The following is a 21989-nucleotide window of genomic DNA, read 5'->3' on the forward strand; positions in this document are numbered from 1 at the left end:
TCTTGTGTGAGATGAAGTTCAAGTCAGCTGTAAAAGTAATAGATCAGAGAAAGAGAGAGAGAGTAATTAGTTTTACAGAGTAAGACCTTAAATTTAACAGTAAAAACTGTGAAAATATGGTTTATTGCAGTAAAATGATATTCTGTATCATAATATCATGAAGCATCAGTTTATATTTTACTAAACCTTTGTTGATAGATTTTAAAAATCAAAAACATATCTGCTCATTATAGTGTATATTTTACGGATTTTAATATATATATATATTTATTTTTATTTTTATTTTTTTTTGGGTGGGGGCTTGGGACGCCAGGAGGGAGTCTCGCCCGGGGAGCAACTCAGTGTAGAACCGCCACTGCCCCCTTGTGCCAAACCCATTACAAAATACATGAACATATTTAACACCCCACTGCAGTGTGCACTTAAAAACCACAATGCAGGACAGAGGACATAAACAATTTTAACATGTGTGTGATAAAATCATTTTTTTGTGGTAAAGTCGTAATAAAAGCCCTTCTATAAAATTATATGCTTAGATTGTCTGCCCAAAACGCTTAAAAAATGTCCACCCTGACACTTGTATATTTGATGTTGAGAATTTAAATATTGTTTTGCTGTCTTTATTTAAAAAAATAATAATAATACATGGGACAATGCTGATGTCCGAGTCTTGAATACATTTTGATGGGTTTTGATAATTTGATTTAGGTTTGTATTCATTAATTAGTATAAAAGTACTCTTAATAGTTTCTTAACAATAAAGTCCGAATGCTTAGCAGTGTAACTTCTATCTCTTTTAGCTCTCAGCTAGTGTGATAAAATGATGCTTTCACAGAATTGCTGAATGAATTCACTGTAAAAAATAAATGTAATTTGTATGGTTATCTATTTGAATTTTACGTGCTAAACAACGCCAAATGTAATTTATTTATTTATAATTTTTGCTTATTTGTTCTTACGTATATTCCCAAAATTTTCGAAGAAATGTTTTGCTTGTTTGTTTGTTCGTGTTTTTTTTTTTATGTTTTTTTCCGGAATAAAAATAATTTGTTTTTTTATTTATGTAAACATTTAGAACATTGAACAGTGGCGGACAATGTGTATTGTTTTATCATTTAGTATGTTATTCCGAGATTTCTTTAAATAAAACAGAACAACACTTTATTATACAAGACGTCCATTAAACAACAACCTCGAGACACTGTGCGAGAGCGATAAGTGGGTTTTAATAATAGGTTGGCCCATTTATCACTCACCATATCAAGTACTAATTTACCTAAATTCTTATACTGGTGTAATATATACATACAATATTTTTATACATATATATTCAACATTACAATAAGAATATATTTGGGTTGTATACCTGTTGTAGTGCTTGTGTAACTGAAACAGAAATGATAAAATAAAGTTATGACTGAAGAAAGAAATACTATATCCTCGAATTGAAACTTAAAATTTATTTGTCCTATACTGCTTGGTAAAATTGTATTATTGAGACAATCCTGCCAGTGGATGCTACTGTATGTGCTTACATGTCTGTTGTGCTGTGCTGCTCTGAGTCAGACTCCAATAAAGCGTCCCAATCCGTCTCTGATCTTTATCGAAAAACTTTACGCTGTCTTCTTGATATTCCACTACTGCCGTTCCACCGCGCACAAATTTCCATAAACAGTCAATTTAAACATTTAAACGTAAAGTAGGCCATATACTTTTGAGTGCGTTAGTTGAGAAAATGTTTAATTAAAAAGGACATACCAATGGACATCAGACGACCTTAGTTTTCATACACACACGCACACACACAGTAGTCAAAAGTTTCGACACACCTTCTCATTCCATGGTGTTTCCTGATTTTTATTTCTTTTTACATTGTAAAACAATGCTGAAGGCATGCAACATATGCAATATTCCCCTGTGAACAGTTTATATTTAGATATGTCTGCTACTTAACTTATGCTCTGTTTTTGAGGCTGGTAAATAAACTTTTCTTCTGCAGAAACAGGTTTTGGTTTGGTCTTGCTTTCCTAGACCAAAACCTGTTTCTGCAGAGGAAAAGTTTATATATATATATATATATATATATATATATATATATATATATATATATATATATATATACTGTATACTGTATACTGTACACGGCCACAATTAGTTAAAGAAACGCGACGAATCATGCAAGAAACACGATACACGTTATAATGTATGCACCAACATTTGTTGCCACTATTATGTATATTATTTGTTTCTCTCTTTTCCATCTTTAAGCATACCCTAAGAAGAAAACTAATTTCAGATTTTAGACGGATTGTTAGTCGGATTTGATTGTCCCAGAGTCAAAATGACCAGTAATCCTAAAATACCCCCTTCTACCGTTTACATAATTATAGTTTATGTTGAGTCTGGTTCCTCTTAAGGTTTCTTCCTATTGCCATCTAAGGGATTTTTACCTTGCCACTGTCGCCGTCACCCTTGGCTTGCTCATCAGAGAAATTTCATTCATTCATCTTATTATTATCTAGACACATTTTTCTCACACATACACAATTAATTATTATTCTTATTATTTTATTATTATTACTTGATTATATATATATATATATATATATATATATATATTAATGAATTTCTTTTATTTTTGTGAAGCTGCTTTGAGACAATGACCATTGTTAAAAGCGCTATATAAATAAAATTGAATTGAATTGAATTGAAAAGTTTAATTTTAACAAAAGTGTAAAACATAAAAAAGAGTTCGACCTGGGCGAGCCTTCTAAGAAATGTTCATCTGTTCGAAGACCTATCGAGAACAACTTCAAGGGAAAGGTAACAAAGTATTATTAATGTGGCATAATTGTTACGTGATAGGCTATTATAACAGGCTTTCTAAAATACGATATATATAAAATTAGTATGAAATATTAAAGATATATGTAATTACCGTCATAATTCATGATGAAAAATGTATCTATACCCCATGCACCCCACCCCCCGCTTCCCATTGGCCAAAGATGGAACATCACGTGCTGCTTAACCTTACTCCTTCATCTTTACTTTTTTTATCGGTGTAGTGGACACATCTTATGCGGCTGGGCTGTATGAATCTGCATCATGTCCTTCTGGTTCGGTAAGGTAATTTTATTTATCATTTTTTGCGGTGCTTTATTTTATATGCTTATACCTTTTTCAGTCAGCCATATTCGACTCCTAACGATCTTACAGCGTTTTGTACCGTATTACCATATTAGCCTGTATTTTCAAAATGTCTCCTGGGTCTCTGTTGATTTTAATCTGCATTTTAAACGTTTACTTCCGTTCTTAACTTCCGCATGTCAAGAAAAAAAAACAATTTAATACAAATGCTGAAACAGACAAATTTATCATTTTAATATTACAGTAAAAAATTACGACGTGTTATGTCTAATTAATCCTTGAAATCGCCATTAAAAAAAGCCAACCCTGGAAATGAATTAGTCTCCGCTTACATCTGATGAAATCAATAACCAAAGGCATGCTTAGCGTTCATGTTGTTTAAACATTTGCATTTTATTTCGAGTTTTTTTATTTTTTGTTAGTTTTTTGCTTTAAACCTACAAGATTAACCGATACTCGTTAATAATACTACCTCGTAGCGGCGTGCAATAGAAAATGAAAGTAAAAAGCGCCATCTGCAGGCTAAAAACAATTATTAAACAACCAAACGTATTTATTCCAAAAAATAAAAGCCGAATAAGAGCCTCTGTACTTGTGGCATTAGTATTTCAAGCATATACTTTTGTATGCTACTACTATTATTATTATTATTATTATTATTATTGTTGTTGTTGTTGTTGTTGTTAATATTAAACATGTGTTAAGCTGGGATCATCCCATTAAATAAAAAGTCAATAATGAGGTTTATGTTGCATGACCTACTGGTTTGAATGATTTCCGTTGATTATTAAATAAAACTGATATACGTTAGAAGTAGTTGCAAAAAAAATTCACATCAATTTTACAGAAAAGTAAATGTATACAGAAAGACGTAACGTAAAGTAATATTAGGAAATAAAATTGCGTTGCATGTACTAAAACTCAGACAGGATGCAAAAGACACTGTGCTGAGAGGAAACAAAAAATAGCTTTAAATGAGTTCTTGAGGAAAAAACATCTAGAACCGTTCAACAGAGTTTTCCACTGCCTGAAGGTGCTCTGAATGTTCTCGTTGTTTTTTGTTTTAAGAAAACTTTTAAAGAAAAGCAGGCGTTTAATTCAGGTGAGAGCGCTGACATGGGGAAATAAGTTTAGGAGCCTATTTTGTAGAATTTCTTGTGTGTGTGCGTTTGTGGGTGTGTGTGCATAGTGTAAAATCTAATTTTTACCTACTCCAAAACAGTATGTCATTTATCCATTTTATATATACAGGGTTACCTAATTTACTAATTTAATAAATTATTATAACACAAAGACTATTGTTTTCAGTATTATTATTGTAGAATTCTCATACAGTTATCCTATTTTCCTCACATTTGATTCAATAAGCTCGATGTGTTGAAAAGCGTCAGTGTCGATCAGCTTGTATTTGCTCAGAAAGGTGAATATTATAAATTTTACATAGCATAAATTAATCCATTGTCTCATTAATGTTTTGGTTTTTAATCATTTATTTCTTAAAGATATGTCAAAATAATGAGTTTGACAAAACGTAGCTACCACTATTTACTGGTTTAATGTCATTAAACATGCATATATTATTTAAGAGGAAATTCTGTTTAAATATATGTAGACAATATATTGCAACTACTTCTAACGTAAAATAAATGTAATATAAGAGTATTTTTTCAGTGCTTACATTACATTTACATTACATTTAGACATTTGGTAGACGATCTTATTTAGAGAGACTTACAAACGTGCTTCAACCATTGCATAAATCCTTACACTGCTATTTGGTAACTAACTAAGAATCATAAGTCAAACACTGTTGAGAAGGGTTTTTCTTTTATGAATGAGCCCAAATACTTAAGAAACAAATCGGGTTTTTAGTTGTCGCTAAAAGATTGATAGCGACTCGGCTGTACTAAAGCGATGGCCTTGGATTAATCGCCAAGGTTTTTTTGTGCAGAATGTTGGGTTAATTATCTCCAGCAATCCCACATTATCATATGAGATGCGATGCAAATGCTGAAAGAAAAAACAGAAAACAGATAAATGACTCGACGTGTGATTTAATCAGACATCGTGGTGTTTTTAAATTTAAATTTTTTATTAACTTTATTCCAAAACTGAAAAGGGACTGAGTGGGATTATGGAGTAAATAATATCCCTAAATCACAAGGGTGACCTTGCTTCTTACAAAAAAAAAAAGAAAAGAAAGAAATCTTTTTCAGACCATTTGTGTGAATATTGAAAGGCCATTTTGAGCTCCTTTGTTAAACACATGCTTTGTGCAATACAGATGAACGAAGGCGAGTCTAAAACTGCTCAAAAAGTGTTTCTAGTTCCAGCGCTTGATGATTTTGACTCAACCACCCTCTTACGGGACGTCTTTACTTTAACTCCGCAAGTAGTAGTCCAATATGTAATTTAATTTGTTTATGAGTTTGCCATAAAAGTAGCAATCATTATTTACTAACTTTTCGTTACTTAGATTTTTGTCTAACATGCAAATTTTCTGTTAAATATTATTTAAAAATTAAATAAATTCTGTTAAAAAATGTGTAGATCCATTATTTTTTTCAGTTCTTCCTTACATTACATTACATTTGGGCATTCGGCAGGCGATCTTATGCAGAACGACTTACAAAAGTGTTCTTAAGTTTCCATCATTTGATAGATCCTTGCACTGGTTACCAGGCTACTAACTATAAGTACAATCAGTCAAACACTGTTGGGAGGGTTTTTATGAATTAACCGAAATATCTAAGAAACAGATCGCTTCAAATCTTTTCGACTCGGCTGTACGAAAACAAAATCTAAAAAACTATTGACTTGTATCTGTCTACTACTCCTAGATTAATAGTCAAGAGTTTAGTGGGCAGAATGTTGAGTTAATTATATTGTCACTCCGGCATAAGACACTCCCACATTATCATATAAGATGCGAATGCTAAAAGAAAAAAACAGATAAATGACTTTATTTAATTAGACATCAACATTTAGATTTTATTTAGTTTAATTTTATTGCAAAATTCTTGCTTCCTACAACAAAAAAAAAATCCTTTTCAGATCATGTAAATATTGAGAAGCCATGTTAATCTCCTCTGTGAAACACAAAAGCTCTGTAGAAGTGGATATAAAAATGGAGGGCTATTCATCACAGTTTCTTCTTCTGGGGAGTGAACCATTTTTACCCAACAAGCAAGAAAGAAACCCAGTTGACATGATTCATCTTTCAGATATTCTCATCTGAATGACTGGGAATCTTAACAGACACACCCACTTTGTACAACAGGCTGACAAACTGTTGCCAGTGCTTAATTTCAACTCATACACTCTTATACATGGCCTCTGTACTCTAACTTGCAAAGTAGGAGTCCATAAGCCAACTTTGATAACCACTTATGCTAGTTTTTAGTAAGTGATTGGTTCTCCAATTGTGTTATACATTATGTTTTTATTGAAATGTTTGCCTATGTTACAAGAAGAATTTCGGGGGAAAGTTGGGATGTTTTTTTTTATTTGAATGAAGTGAAAACTAAAATACTTTTAAATCACAATAGAGAACATAAATATTTAAACTGAGAAATTTTACAATTTTATCTACTAAATCAGCTCATTTCAGATTTGATGCCTGCTACAGGCTATTAAAGTTGGGATGGGGGCAATAAAGGGATGAAAAAGCAATAAATTATGAAAAGATTCAGCTGGGAGAACATCTCGTATCAGGTTTGTAACATGATTAGCTATAAAAATCTGTAAAAGAGTACATAAAAAGATTGTGCAATTCTTTAAAAACAAATAATGTTCCTCAAGATCAAATTGCAAAGGCCTTGCAAATCTCATCATTAACAGTGCATAGTCTACTTTTCCAAAAAAATCTGAGAAATTGGAGAAATCTCCTAAGTGCTTAAGGGACATGGTCAACGACTGTGGACTTCGGGCCCAGGACTACTTCCAGAAACCACAGTCAGTAAACACAATCCGCCGTGCCATCTGCAGATGCCAACTAAAGCTTTATCATGCAAAAAGAAAGCCATATGTGAACATGGTCCAGAAGCTCTGTTGTGTCCTGTGGGCCAAGGCTCATTTAAAATGAGTTGTTTTAAAGTGGAAAAGTGTTGACAAGTCTGAGGGAGACCTTCCAGTGTGTTATCAACGTTCAAGATCAAAAGCCAACATCTCAGATGATATGGGGTGCATAAATGCAAGGGCGTAGATTTAGGGTGGACGGAGGGGATGTGTCCCCACCAATATCCTCCCAGAAGATGTCCCCACCAAAAATTTAATCCACTTCTTCGACTTTTTACCTGCTCTCATGTGAGAGCCTATGGCTGCGTTCAGATACAAGCAGCGCCAAATGCAGTGAATTTTTTTCCTGTGCAAGAAGGTGTGTTGGGTAATTGAGGATGGTGGCAGCAAAAAAAGAAGCTGGACATAAGGAGCTTTTTTTTTTTTTAAAAAAAGTGTAAGTCACTTCAAGTTCACTAATGAATCCATCAAAGTCCATCAACGTAACGACAACAGTTAACGTTAATGCTAATGCTAGTTTGTTTAGTTTTTTTTACCGCTTTGGTGGTATAACATTCATTATAGCAGGGAAGGCTATAGTCTGTGAATACGGACTTAAAACTAACAGCAGATTAAACAGCTAAATGTAAAAGTATAAATATGATCCCTGTCAGTTCTCCTGATGACTATTTGTCAGAAATAGTGAAAGAAATTGATGTGCTACATAGTAATATTGCCATGGCAAGAATTTTGTTTCAGTTTACCAACAGACAATCCACTTCGCACAAAGAGTTTTTAAAATGCATTCACTGACTTGGCAAACATTAATGATTTGATTCGAGATTTGCACACTAAGACTTAGAAAAGGCTGGAAGACATTCTTCTCACAGGAGAGGTGAATGATATTGTTGATCAGTATCCAGAACTTAACAGGGAGACTCTAATAGTTCAGCTAGCCATGTTCAAGTCCAAATACAATTTCAAATCTAGTACAGAAGTGGAATGAGAGGAATGCCAGTGGAGGTGAGGGGTCTATTTGATCAAATTGAAACCCTTGTCAGACTGCTTTTAGTTATACCGGTGTCATCAGCTGAAGCTGAAAGGAGTTTCAGTACTCTCAGGAAACTAAAAACCTGGCTCCGATCAACAATGACACAAATGAGATTTTATTTGCACTATGGCTCAATAAAGAATAGTCTTTATTAAACTATCTTTTTGTCAGTTATTAAACATTCCTTTAACATTAAACTATTCCTTAAATTAACTTAATGAATTGCATTTTGAGTGGATTAATATCAATCGAAGCATTGCTAGTATAAATGTAAAGGGATTTTGCATTTTACAGCATATTAAAAAAACATGCATTCCGTGGACGGATTTGGGGTGGGGGGGTTGTTGGGTGACGCAGGGAATGGGGCGGGGGGAGGGGGTGGAGTCATAGATCCCCACCAATGTCCAGAGCAAATCTACGCCCTTGCATACTGTATGCACTACGCAAGTGCATACAGTATGGGTAGCTTGCATGTTTTGAAAGGCTCTATAAATGCTGAAGGGTATATAAAGGTTTTAGACGACGTCTATTTTAGAAAAGGCCTAGTGTATTTCAGCAGGACAATGCAAAACCACATACTGCAGCTATAACAACAGCATGGCTTTATAGTAGAACAATCTGGGTGCTGAATCCTGCCTGCAGTCCAGATCTTTTACCTATAGAGAACATTTGGTGCATCATTAAACAAAAAATATGTCAAAATCAATTAAGAGTTCTTCAGCAGTTGAAAACCTATATCAGGCAAGAATGGGACCAAATTCTAAAACCAAAACTCCAGAAACTCATAGCCTTAAAGGGGTCATCCAGCCCCATTTCAACAACTCAGTGCGGGCAATGCTTTGTGGGTAATGCAGTCCAAACTGGAAAACGCTGGAATATAGAGCCTGAGCCTGTTTTCTTACGTAGTTTTTGGTTTGATTTAAGTACCGAACCCTCCCGGAAGTTTGTAATATCGCCTGACAATACAGAAATTAAAAGAATGGACATGCACTCGATTTGTCTTTCTCAGCACTGTATGGGCATAAATTAACAGGCTGTTACGCTGCCGCGAGCAACTACAACAAAAGCGGAGAAGCTTACTGAGAGAGATACGAACGCGATGTGTTTACTGATGTGTTTACATGACTTCTTAATCTTTGACAAACATCGTTATAAACCATCTAACATTACAAAGGTAAGCATAATAAAGTTTTCCGACTACGTACACAGTTTGTAACTAGACAATCACCTTAATGCATTGTTTATTATAAACGTGCGATTAGGAATTATATAGAGACGGATGTATATAAAGAAGACGACATAACCATGTTTTATAAAAGTGTAAGTTAACATTTTGCTCCAGCGGCAAATAAAAACAATGGCCGACAGCTTCTTCTCACACGGGGCGGGTCTTTGCTAAAACACCAGTGTCAATTAACTATAGTAGGAGCGGCCTCTGTCGGTGTGGCGTCATATCGACAGGCATTTGCGATTGGCCTGATTTCAGAAGGGGCATGTTATTTTAATAAATGAAAAAAAAATCACTGGGCAGCTCTTTATCATTGTAGAGTGGTTGTGTACACACTCTCCTAACATGCATTTCAGTCCAAACAGCTGGAAAAAGTGCATGTGGGCCCATATGACCCCTTTAATGCCCAGACATCTTCAAACTGTTTTGAAATGCGTTCATTTTTTGCATGAAATTGTAAAATTTCTCAGTTTAAACATTTATGTTCTTTTTGTTCTACTGTAAATAAAATAATGGCTCATGTCATTTGAGAGTCTTTTATTTTATAAAAAAAAAAAAAAAAAAATCCCAACTTTTCCAGAATTCGGGTTGTAAATATACAATATGCACAAATGTAAGTTAAATGGACTAATCCCAAGTAATTACTACTTAAAGCCACCATGTTTGATATCCTTTAAACTTGAACACCCAACTTTCTGACTGCTATCTGAGAGTCTCACCACGTCACTCACAGCACTGCCCTTACTCCTGTTGTTTTTGGCCTTTACCACTAAATTTTAGCTGTACTTACTACATGATAAATAAGTTCTGTTGTGGTATTGTCCATCAAGCAAGCCTAAACGTGTCTTGCCTAAGTTAACCAATGATAATTTGTTGTTTTCATACAAACCAGTTCTTGCATGACAGGTTTGCAGCTATTGTGTGTGTGTGGGTGTGTGTGTGTGTGTGTGGATGAGTAAAGAGCCTTTCTGCTATAATGGCACGTTTGGACAGGATTTAGAAAATGGCAGATGATTTTTTTATGTTTTTTTTTAATGTTTTGTGAATTCTTAGAAAAATGTTGCAGATGACTGACACTTCTGCCATACGAATAGTTCTTTCAAAGCAGCAACAACACGCTGAAATGATTTATACAGAACACTGTCTTTGTACTTTGTACCTTTTTATTTTTCTCAAACATACTTTGAAGATTGGTCCAGTATTGTACATCTTGCAATGACTATAAAAATAGAAAGTCTTCAGAAGAAAATGCACTATTGCAGGTTTACACAACAAAGCAAAAAACACAAAGGAAAGTAGAATTGCAGTACAGTAACCAATACAATATGTTTACTGTAAACTCTTGGAAACACAAAGTACAGTGTAGTGCACAAAAAAATGCTGTAAGGCACTGTTATGAATAAAGTGGATGGTTTGTGGATCCTGCCAGGCTAGGCAACGGGAAATATCGCTTTGTGTGTCATATCCGACCCCTGACTTGGTAGTTAAGCACTTAGTCATACACTTTTACAATGGCAAGCTAAAAAGAATTTTTCAATAGAAAATGGTTTCCAGATGACAAATCTGGGATGGTCTGTACAACTCCATTAGTATATAGGTTATTTAGAAATAGGAATATGTGTGCAGTACTAGATTGAGCTAGGGTTGCATAGTGGTGAGGAACTTGCAGGACACAAAAGTGATGTTTCCTTCATGGTGACCAAAGTGTGTGTGTGTGTGTGTGTGTGTGCTGTATGTGTGTGTGTGCGTGTGTGTGTGTTTGACTGGATGTGTCTTTATTTATTTATTAATTTTTTTCAACAATGCATTTTTTTTTTCTCTCTAAAATACAACAAAATTTGTACATACATGCTGCTCACATGTTATTGTAGCTATTTATATGTTTAATCAGTGGCGGCCGGCCCATAGGGGGCGCTGGGGCACCGCCCTCCCTGATAAGAGGGGCTAAAAATGTAAAATATATTTTTACAAATTAAGTTTTTAAATTCGGTTTACCCACCAGTATGTGCCTACATGCGATATGAATAACATATACAACATTTCCCACCTAGTGACATTCATTCAACAGTGAATTTCCACAGACAGACTTGTATCGTTTCTGTCATGGGGCGCTGAGAAAAAGCGCCCCTGAGTGCAGCCAAATAGCCCGTCATGTACTGTTGCTAGGGTAAATTAATAAATATGCGGCCAATCAGTTTCTCAGAATTTTATGGTCTTGGGGCGCTGGAAATTCTGCCCCAAGCAGCAGAAAATACCGCGAGATTTAAGTTTTTTTTCTTTTGAGGCGCCGTCAATCAGAGTAATGATGGCGAACTTAACGAGCGAAGAGCAGTTTCCACCAAATTCGGTGAGATCCTTATTAATATACCCGTTTTAGACTGTTGTGTTAAATTGCATTTTTAAAACAGTTTTTCTTTGTGTGAACCACTTTGAGATGCAACTTTGCTTGAAAGGTGATCCAGCTGATCATACCCTTTGATGTTGATTATTGTATTTGATACTCTCTTAAGCATGCATGGCGTATTATACAATGGAAATTTGTTCATTTACTTTATCTGTGAAACTGGTGATTTTGAGGAGGAGATTAAATCATTACTGTTAATTGTAATCATCGTCTGACTGTTGATTTTAATTCTTATATTGGACTAAGCAAAGAAATATTTTGTCACATCAGCCCCACCAGGAAAAATTTTCACCAGCCGCCACTGTGTTTAATATATGGGCATGTTAAGGGCTCATGGATGCAACCCCGCATCCATTTATTTTTCTGACTGATTGTAGTCACTCAGAAAAATTAGGCCTAATGGATGCGGGGTTTAAAACTCCCAAGTTTATTTTCTCATTTAACTAAATAACATTTTATAAAATGTAGTCACTCAGAAAAATGAATGGATGCGGGGTTTGAAACTGCCAAGTTTATTTTCTCATTTAACTAAATCAAATGTCATCATAAAATAAAACGTGTCAAAAGAAAAATCCATACAGCCATGAATGATGGCTACTGATCAATAAAACATATTTTAAACAAAAAGCACCGAGCAGCTGGGCATCGGGACGTAGAGCGTAAGTACGACGCGTTGGCCTGGCAAGCGCAGGTCAGGGCTGCGTTTCCCTAAAGCATCGTAAGCGTAAGTCGTTTGTAAAAATGATCGTACGACAGATCTTAATATTACGGTCGGTTTCCCAAAAACATTGTTACGGAAGCTCATTGCATTCACAAAAGAAAAAAAAAATAACGGGACTTATGTCATAATTATGACTTATAATTATCTCATAATTATGAGATAAGGGGAGGCAGTTTGTGAAAAGGGGGCATTTTAGCGCATGACATTGGAAACGAAAGTTACTGCATCCTTTTGCTCGTAAACGAGGATCCAGAATTTTTAATAGGTGCCAGATGATTCTCTGAGATACCACAAAGCCAGCTTGGATGCCTTTTAAATGGATGATTTTGTATCCATGAAGCATTTCATATTGGTTTTGTTACGTGGGGCGGTATGAAGAGCTGCACCACGAAATGTTATGATGTGTATAAGAGCCCTTACGCTGGGCTTTAGAGGGGATGAATGAAATAGGAGTTGTTGTCCCTAAAGCATCGTAAGCGTAAGTCGTTTGTAAAAATGATCGTACGACAGATCTTAATATTACGGTCGGTTTCCCAAAAACATTGTTACGGAAGCTCATTGCATTCACAAAAGAAAAAAAAAATAACGGGACTTATGTCATAATTATGACTTAATAATTATCTCATAATTATGAGATAAGGGGAGGCAGTTTGTGAAAAGGGGGCATTTTAGCGCATGACATTGGAAACGAAAGTTACTGCATCCTTTTGCTCGTAAACGAGGATCCAGAATTTTTAATAGGTGCCAGATGATTCTCTGAGATACCACAAAGCCAGCTTGGATGCCTTTTAAATGGATGATTTTGTATCCATGAAGCATTTCATATTGGTTTTGTTACGTGGGGCGGTAAGAAGAGCTGCACCACGAAATGTTATGATGTGTATAAGAGCCCTTACGCTGGGCTTTAGAGGGGATGAATGAAATAGGAGTTGTTGTGAGAGTGCTTATGATACACACGGGAAGACCTTATCGTTTGGACATAGCGGGGGATTATTAATTAGGAACTTAAAAGGAAACAAAATTTAAACTGAAAACACAAAATGAACAGAGCCCCGCCGTCTACGCGAGAACGGACGGTGCTCGTGAAACTAAAAAAACGTTCGCGCTTACCGAGGATTTATAAGAGAGAGAGGGGTTTGTGTCTTTTTTTGTACTTTCATAGTGTACTTAATCTGCGTGCGCGCGCTGGACTGATGCGTGCCGCTCCCTCTCTCTCTCTCATTCTCGCCGGCGTCTCAGACAGGGAGAGGCTGGGGCTTTGCCTCTGTCTCTAAGCAGCACACTTTTCTGTCTGTTTGTCATTCTTTTCTGCGGACATGCCCGTTCAGAATATTGGTATTTATGCGTTGTTCTGCCCCTTGTAAGACCCGCATCGTTACAGGTTTAGCTGCTCCTGAATGAAGAGAGCCACTTCGAGGAAGACAGAATGTGCTTTTCTTCCTGAACAGTCATAAGCACTTTAGATACCTGTGAGTGTTGACATACTAATGATAATATCATCCAAATTACCTAATGACATTAATACCAGTATCATACCAGTATCAGGATCTCATAATTATGAGATAATAAGTTATAATTATGAGATCAGGATCCCATAATTATGAGATAGTAAGTCATAATTATGAGATATTAAGTCATAATTATGACATAAGTCCCGAGTTTTTTTTTCTTTTGTGAATGCAATGAGCTTCCGTACATTGTAACTTAAGTAGCACTTGAAAATCTTCGTAGATCTACAAGTTCTCTGGAGTAATCGTAAAGCCTTAAGTGCATCGTAAGGAGACAGAATTATGAGGGCACCTGCTGGACAACAGGCAAATTGCACCTGAAATTTACTTCTCTTCAAAGTCATTTTTCATTTTATTTTTACGTATATTTTTATTCATTTCTATTTTCTACTCATTACACAATTCAATATAGAAATAAAAATAAAAAAAGAAATAAAATAAAAATGACATAAATAAACAATGACTTGCTGGCGTGCATGAAACCCAGCCATGTATTGAACATGTCTTGGTTGAGCATCATGAAGTCTCATCTCGACTACAGTCTCTTCCTCCATCTCTTCATCTTCCTCCCTGATGTTCAAGGGCATTCTTGCCCTCACTGCAATGTTGTGCAACATAGCTGTTACTGTTATTACAGCACAGCACTTTTGTGGCACAAAGAGAGCTTCACTTCCTCTAAAATAATATTAATTTCTTTTTAAAGAATGTCTTTTCTTATTTTTTTTTTTGTTTCAGCCATGTTGCTAATGTCTCCACCCCTAGGTATGTGCTTATTAAAATTTTTCTCCTATTAGCAAATGCACTTCAGGTGAAGATAATTATTTTCGAGGCTAAACTTTTCAAAAATAAATTTACGAGCTTATTCATTTATTTACTTATTTATTTATTTTGATGTGAGATAAGCAATTGTTGATAAAGAAATTGATAAATAATTATACTTAAATAATTAAGGTTTCATATAAATATCGAAAAATTATGCTGTAAGAACAGTTAGAATTTGTTTTATGTGAGATTGGAGCAAGACAGTGTTTTTACAGAACAACATTTCCAGTTAATTTATGTTTTTAAACTTGCTCAAAAAGAAATTAAAAGACTTTTTATGTTATTCAAGTTAAATAAACATTCACACAAGTGGAAGAAACGGAAATCAAAATTTAGATGGATTGCTAAAACAGCATGTGCAACAATGACCAGCCATTCTACAGCGTGACATTTCAGCACGTGACCAACAGTTAGCAACTCCTAAGTAGCACTTAAAGCAGGGCTACGTGCAATTGTGTTAAGTGCATTTTTGGGAAACCCACGTGAAACAATAACGAACGTTCACAAAATGACTCGTAGAAAGTGCTCTTAAGCGCTAAGATCAATCGTTAACGGGAAACGCAGCCCTGAGCAGGTCAAGAAGCTCCATAATCTGTTGCCTTGGAAGGCGAAAGTTTGAAAAAGAAAAGCGACCTCAGGGAAAATATGAAAAGGGCTGAAGTTTTGTCTAAAGGGAAAATGTACATGAACCACACGGCTCCGCGGACAGCGCCGTCTTCAGTGTAGCACAACAACGCGCTGTATCGCTGCCAAATAGTTTGCCACCTGTTTAATATTAAAAGTGATTGCCAATTTTAATGCATTAGTCACATTATGAAATAGGCTAATTAAAAGTCACTCTATTAGTTCTGATATCAATTAAAATAAAATCCTTACGAACGTGTGACTTACCTAAGAGATACTTAGCGTAAGAACGTTTTGGGAATCGCGCCATAACGTTAAGAGAGAGGTTAAGGTACAACTTAAAAACTACTTAGCGATAAAAAGCTTTCAAGAAACCGGGCCCTGGTTCGTTTCACCGCCACTACAGGTTACATGAAAATATTGGGGACAGTTTGGTGATTTAATTTATATATTAAATATATAAACTAAATCACCAAACTGTCGCTAATATTTACATGTAACCTGTAGTGACAGTGAAACGAAAGCTGTGCTGCAGCTGTTTGTCAACTATAATTGTATACCCGAATCATAGTTGATTCACAAACAGCTGCGGTCACTTATGTGCAACGCACCCTTAATTAAGCAAAACAAAAGCAACAAAGAAATGCAGCCACCCAACTACATCATTGTGCTACAGTGCTTTCTGGGTATAATCAATTACATCGGAAACTTCATTCTAGCCTCATTCAAGCTGTCTGCCCCACTACGCAAGCTAACCTGTAAAAACAGAGTGGTGCTGGTTTAAACAGCATTTAGGACGCTTTTGAAGATCTGAAGGGCAGGATTTCAAATCCACCTACCTTGAAATACAATGACGTCCAGAAACTAGTCACTCTCACCTGTGATGCATCAAAGTTCAGACGCTGAGCTACGTACCTTCAAGATAAACAAATCAACACCAAAACAGACCATTAGCCACAAGTAACTATCCTCAACAAGCCTGTCCACACAGCTCCAGCAAGGTTGTAACGCATCATACTAAAATAGCAGATTCTTCACAATCTCATAAAAAGGGAAAACATATGTTTCTTGCAGATGCATGGTCAGTTGCAAACTCATACTGCACAGGATCCGGTCCTTCAAGCCCTTTGCAGTACTATTAAATCAGGATGGCCTACCAGCCAATCAAAGATGTCAGCAGAAATTCGTAAGTATTTTCCTATCTGGAATGGGCTTACAGTTGATGGAGATGTACTCATGAAAGGACAGAGAATAACTGTTTCAGAATTACTATGTAGCGAGTATATCACCACTATCAATAGAGATCATCCTGACCTTGATGCAACCAAACGTAGGGCAAGAGGCATTATTTTCTTCGCCTTCCTCACCAAAGTCATTGAAAAGGAAGTACAGTCATGATCTGTCGTAACAGTATGAAGCCTCACCAGCAAAAAGAGCCTCTTCAATTACACTCTATCCCAGATCTCCCATGGTCAACTGTGGCTCCCGATATCTTCAAGTGAAATAGCCTTAAACTTAAACCTTACCTTAAACAATACCTTAAACTATTTGACTCATATTCAGGATGGTTCCAAAATCTACTTTGTGACCTGTCCTCCAGTACAGTGATCACAAAACTCAAAAGGTACTTTTCCGTTCATAGGAGGTCGCATAAAGTCCTTTTAGACAATGGAACCCAATTTAACAGCACCCAAAGTAAACAGGTCAAAGAATTTGCTCCTGCTTGGGACTTAAGACATACTGTATCACCAGTAGCCCAGAGTATTCACGAGCACGAGAAATACACAAGAGATGGATTGGTTGTGTTTCAAAACCTGATAAATCTCAAACATTCAACACGACCAGACATTAGGTTCACCAGGAGAGAGATTAATGTCTAGACAGATACGTACAACTCTACCAATTAGCCAGTCCATTCTGGTGCCAGCCTTAAACATATAATAATACTGTTATGAACAATTTCATCGCTGTTAAGGATCAACTCTCAAAAAAGAGACTTGCAACTTCCAGTGGGCATGACCGAATCGAACTTGTCAGATGTCTCTGTAATGAACCAAGATCATTTCTTGTAGAGACAGATGGGAAAGAATACAGACCAAATACCGCAAAACATCATTCTCTGTTGCCCAGACTCCCTCTGCTGAATCTTATCACAATTGTAAAGCTTCTAATGAAGCCAAAGAACAAGGAACCTAACAAGAACATGACCCACTGACTGAACATCCAACAAGTATTCACTCCCAGACTCCATATGTGACCAGAGCTGATCGCATCAGCAATCTAAACCATAAGTATATATATAAGGCAGACCAAATATCCAGACCCTGGGGATCACGCACATTAAAATACATTTTACCCCACTAGGATGCGCATGTACAAACCAGGCATGGTAGGCAGAAACAATATTAAACAGGCCTGACATTTTAAATAAATTGTTTTTAAATAAAAAACAGTGGGTCATGCAGGTTTTGTGATTCGAGCGGCGCTGCTCAAGTTGGTCCGCGGTGCGCGATCCACCGGGCTGCGCAAATAAACCAGATCATCTCTGCACTATCCAGATAGTCGCGCTGCGCTGTTCACTGGGCCGCGCAGATATTTGGTTCATTCAGGTGCCACGGTTTCGTCCCACTTTTGATGTGTTTGTCTTCACATACACTTCGACAATGGAAGAAGCCGGTGCAGCAGCAGTGAGTTTGCTTACATGTGACAAAACCAACAACGAGGAGATTGTAAAGAAAAAAGGTGCATCGTCTGTGGTGTGGAATTGGTTTGGGTATAAGAAAAGTGATACGAATGAGACGAACGTAATTTGTAAGGTATGCAAGTGCACTGTTTTAACAAGTGGTGGAAACACATCAAACCATTTCTATCTGAAATCCAAGCATCTAAACGAATATGGCCAAAGTAAAAAGAAATGTGGCAAACCTCAGCAATTCACAGTTTAAATAAAATTACATTATGTAAAACAGTTTCTTTGTGTTTGAATTTTTATTTATGCATATTCAGATACAAATTCCTATATTGTGATATATATCGTTATCGAGGTATAAAATTGCTTCTACCGTGATAGAAGATTTTGGTTATATCGCCCACCCCTAATTCACACACTATGGGCAATTTGAGAATGCTATTGGCTTAATCTGCATGTTAACCTGTATGTTTGTGTGTGTGGTTTCTCATCTTTAGTTGCCCTGACTGTGATGACCACTACAGGACTGTCTGCACCTGTCCCTGAAAATCAGTGCACAAAACACTCTGACAGCCAATTTCGCTGTGACTTGCCGACTTCCATTCCCGGGGGAATGCTTGACCCCACCTGCCATGCCCAGTGGAGTATGAATGTAATTGTTTACTCAACTCTGTATCTTCACACAATGCTTTTAAATTAGGGTCAATTTAATCAATAACACTTAAATATAGCTAAATATTATTTAAATAATGGGTTCCGGTCCATGATAATCTACACTGTCTGCCACCCAAAAAGAGCCTGCATCAAGCAAAGAAAACAACTAGGAATATTGCTGGAATTAGGTTAAAATCCATCGAGTGCATTATTAAAACCTGAACGAATATTTACAAAATAAATGTGATCAGAAAAAAACCTGAATAAGCACTATGTTTAAGAGCTTTAATGTTATGGACTGCTCAGACATTTGACCAGAGAGTCAGCTTTGTTTTTGTATCCGTACATGATTACAAATTTACAGGAAGCTTTTTCTAGACTGCAATAAACTGTCTGATGTGTCAGGTAGACAAAAATCAATGATTGAATGGAAGCCAGATCTACATTAAGCTGCTGCATAGATATAGATATCACATAATATGATCCTCCAAACACATCTGGTATTCTGAATTTAAATACCTGTACCTTTCTTTCATCCTTCTTTTAATTTCCTTATCAGGAAATTTCAGTGGTCAGTTATGAGACTGGAAAGATTGAGTTTGATGATCCAATCACTGCTGCTTCACTGGAATGGGTCATAGGTAATAGGTGCAATGGCCCACTGATCTTTTACATCAGCTGCCCTAAAACTGACGTATGTCATTTATAATTTATCATTGATTAATATTTCAACTGTCTTTAACTCATAGTATTAACAACACTTTCCTAATGTCACATTGTACATTAGCAAATAAGTTATAGCCGTGTAATAATTAACAGTAAAGTCATTTTGTGTTGAGTCTTATTGTTTCCTTTGTGTTGCAGTTCACCAGGAAACTTTCATTTTCGTGTAAGTTTTTTTTTAAGCAGATAATTTTATTCTTTCATTCTCATCTCTATCATGATCAGTTTTCAATTTGACTGAATATAAGTCAGAACATAGGAAAGTCACAGTGCTGTTGAATGTCAGACTATGACTAGGATAATGCTGTCAAACGCATTGTTTCACACCAGAGACATGTTTGATACTCATTTTGCCCAGTTTAATACATAAAAAAAATCTACAAACCACATATATATAAATAGTCAATCTTAATCTCAGAAATATAATTAAAATCTTAGTTTCATGTCAAATCTCAAAGATTATGCAGACACAGGCACACAATTAGGACATGAACTCCTCAGGAGCCGTTTCCTGATTTTTCCATCAGTTAGAATATTGTGCAAAAGTTTCATTTCTTCTTAGTTTGTTTCCAAAGAAGCAGACTTTCTTTTTAATTTAGTGGCAAAGAACTTTCCTTGGCTCTCATTTTTAGCAAGTGTTTGACTCTCATTTTCAGATCAGTCCCTGTACAAATAAGGTCGCTGCTGAAGTTGTAACATAAATAAACACTTTTTAATAGCATTTTTAGGCACTTTGCAGCCTGTCTCAGTAAAACATTTGTTTCCTTTTCTTTAACTTAAACTTTCATTTACACACACACATACACACACACTCACACGCCACTTAAAATCCATCTTACCGCGCGTCAGTCCTCGCATGGTCAAACCGCATAGGTGAGATAGGGATATAACAGCAGGAACAACAGACAGGGGGTGGGGGTTATCGGTGGCGGGGCTTGTACGATGACTTTCTCTTTCACACACACACACACACACACACACACACACACACAATAACGGATTGGGAATGGCTGCTGTCTGGCTCACGGATTGCATAAATCGTCTGAATAACAAATTAGTAACTAAATAACTGACTACTTAAATGGCGGACATAACGAGTTAGATTACCCATTACATCAAAAAAGTAATCCAAGTACTCTAATGTGTTACGAAGCATTTAGTTTAGGCTAATTGGCATTCTGAAATTGCCCGTAGTGTGTCAATGAGAAAGTGAGTGTAAGTGCCCTGTGATGGATTGGCACCCCGTCCAGAGTCTACCCCGCCTCGTGCCCTAAGTCTTCTGGGATAGGCTCTAGACTCCCCAGTGAACCTTTATACAGGATAAAGTGGATAGTTTATAAGTCAATGCGCGTTTTCTGGGTTGATTTTCTATTTTTATGTTAAGGCATATTGCTAGCCACTATACTATTTTCATCATTTTTATGCTTTTCCCTAAAACTCACCAATGATGAAAGTTATTTAATATTCTTGCTGTAATGTCCATATCTAAAAACTTATGCAATGTTTACTTCTCTCTGTCCAGCCATGTCTAAACCAACATTATCTCTATTGAGCTATTCAGCAAAGAATGTGCAGGAGATGCTATAATTTGCAGTTGTGTAAAACTATTTCATTCTAAACCACCCTAAGTCATGTTGTAGCTATGTGGGGGTTTTCGGCTAGTAGTAATTATTTAAAAAAATAACTGATACTCAATGATCATTATTAGTATTGGAAAAGACAATCTTGCCCATACTCATACGTGACTAAGTGGAATGAATACAGAGTGTCATGCTTTGATTGATATTTATTTGATTTACATATTTACCTTTCAATAATAACATATATCAACTTTTTTAACTGCCATATTATTTTAAGCGGCCCTTGTCACTCAGAGGCCCTTGCAATAATTTATACTTATTTCTCTCTCCCTTACCCTGCCCTCACAACAAACTGTGTATGTCTTATTAATCATGCAGGTGAAAATAAAGGCTTACCTGAAGGTATAGTAATGCTTGACAATACAGGTTATAGCTATATTGTTTTAATTCTTGTTGTTTGCTTGCTTGCTGCTTGTTTGTCTTTTTTTTTTCTTCAGCAATGCATATCCTCACTGGTCATATTAGTGGCTTAACTTCCTGATCACAGTACTCTTATTTAAATATTTAAACTAAAAACCAGACTATCCTGTCTTACATAGACTCAGAGTACCTTTTAGTAAACAACATTAATCCCATTTTTCTATGTTGTGAAGCCTGTTCTTGCACTGTTTAGTGCTTTTACTGCTTTATAACACCTGTCTCAAAGTTGACTCAGGGAGACTAGGATTCAGGGAGAATCCTAAAATGTGCCTAAATGTCCTAAAATAATATACTTCTGTCTTATAAAGAAATATTTGGTGAAGCATCCAGCTGAAGATCAATGAAAAATATCCATTCCT

The 21989-nt window shown here is 36.0% G+C and overlaps 1 long non-coding RNA gene across 5 annotated transcripts in view; it reads right to left on the reverse strand.

Annotated features, from left to right (window-relative positions):
* Nucleotides 1–21989, reverse strand: part of LOC128520147 (uncharacterized) — a 102193-nt gene that overhangs the window by 79896 nt on the left and 308 nt on the right. The window lies entirely within an intron of this gene.

Source organism: Clarias gariepinus, chromosome 4, assembly GCF_024256425.1.
Source record: "Clarias gariepinus isolate MV-2021 ecotype Netherlands chromosome 4, CGAR_prim_01v2, whole genome shotgun sequence".
NCBI lineage: Eukaryota > Metazoa > Chordata > Actinopteri > Siluriformes > Clariidae > Clarias > Clarias gariepinus.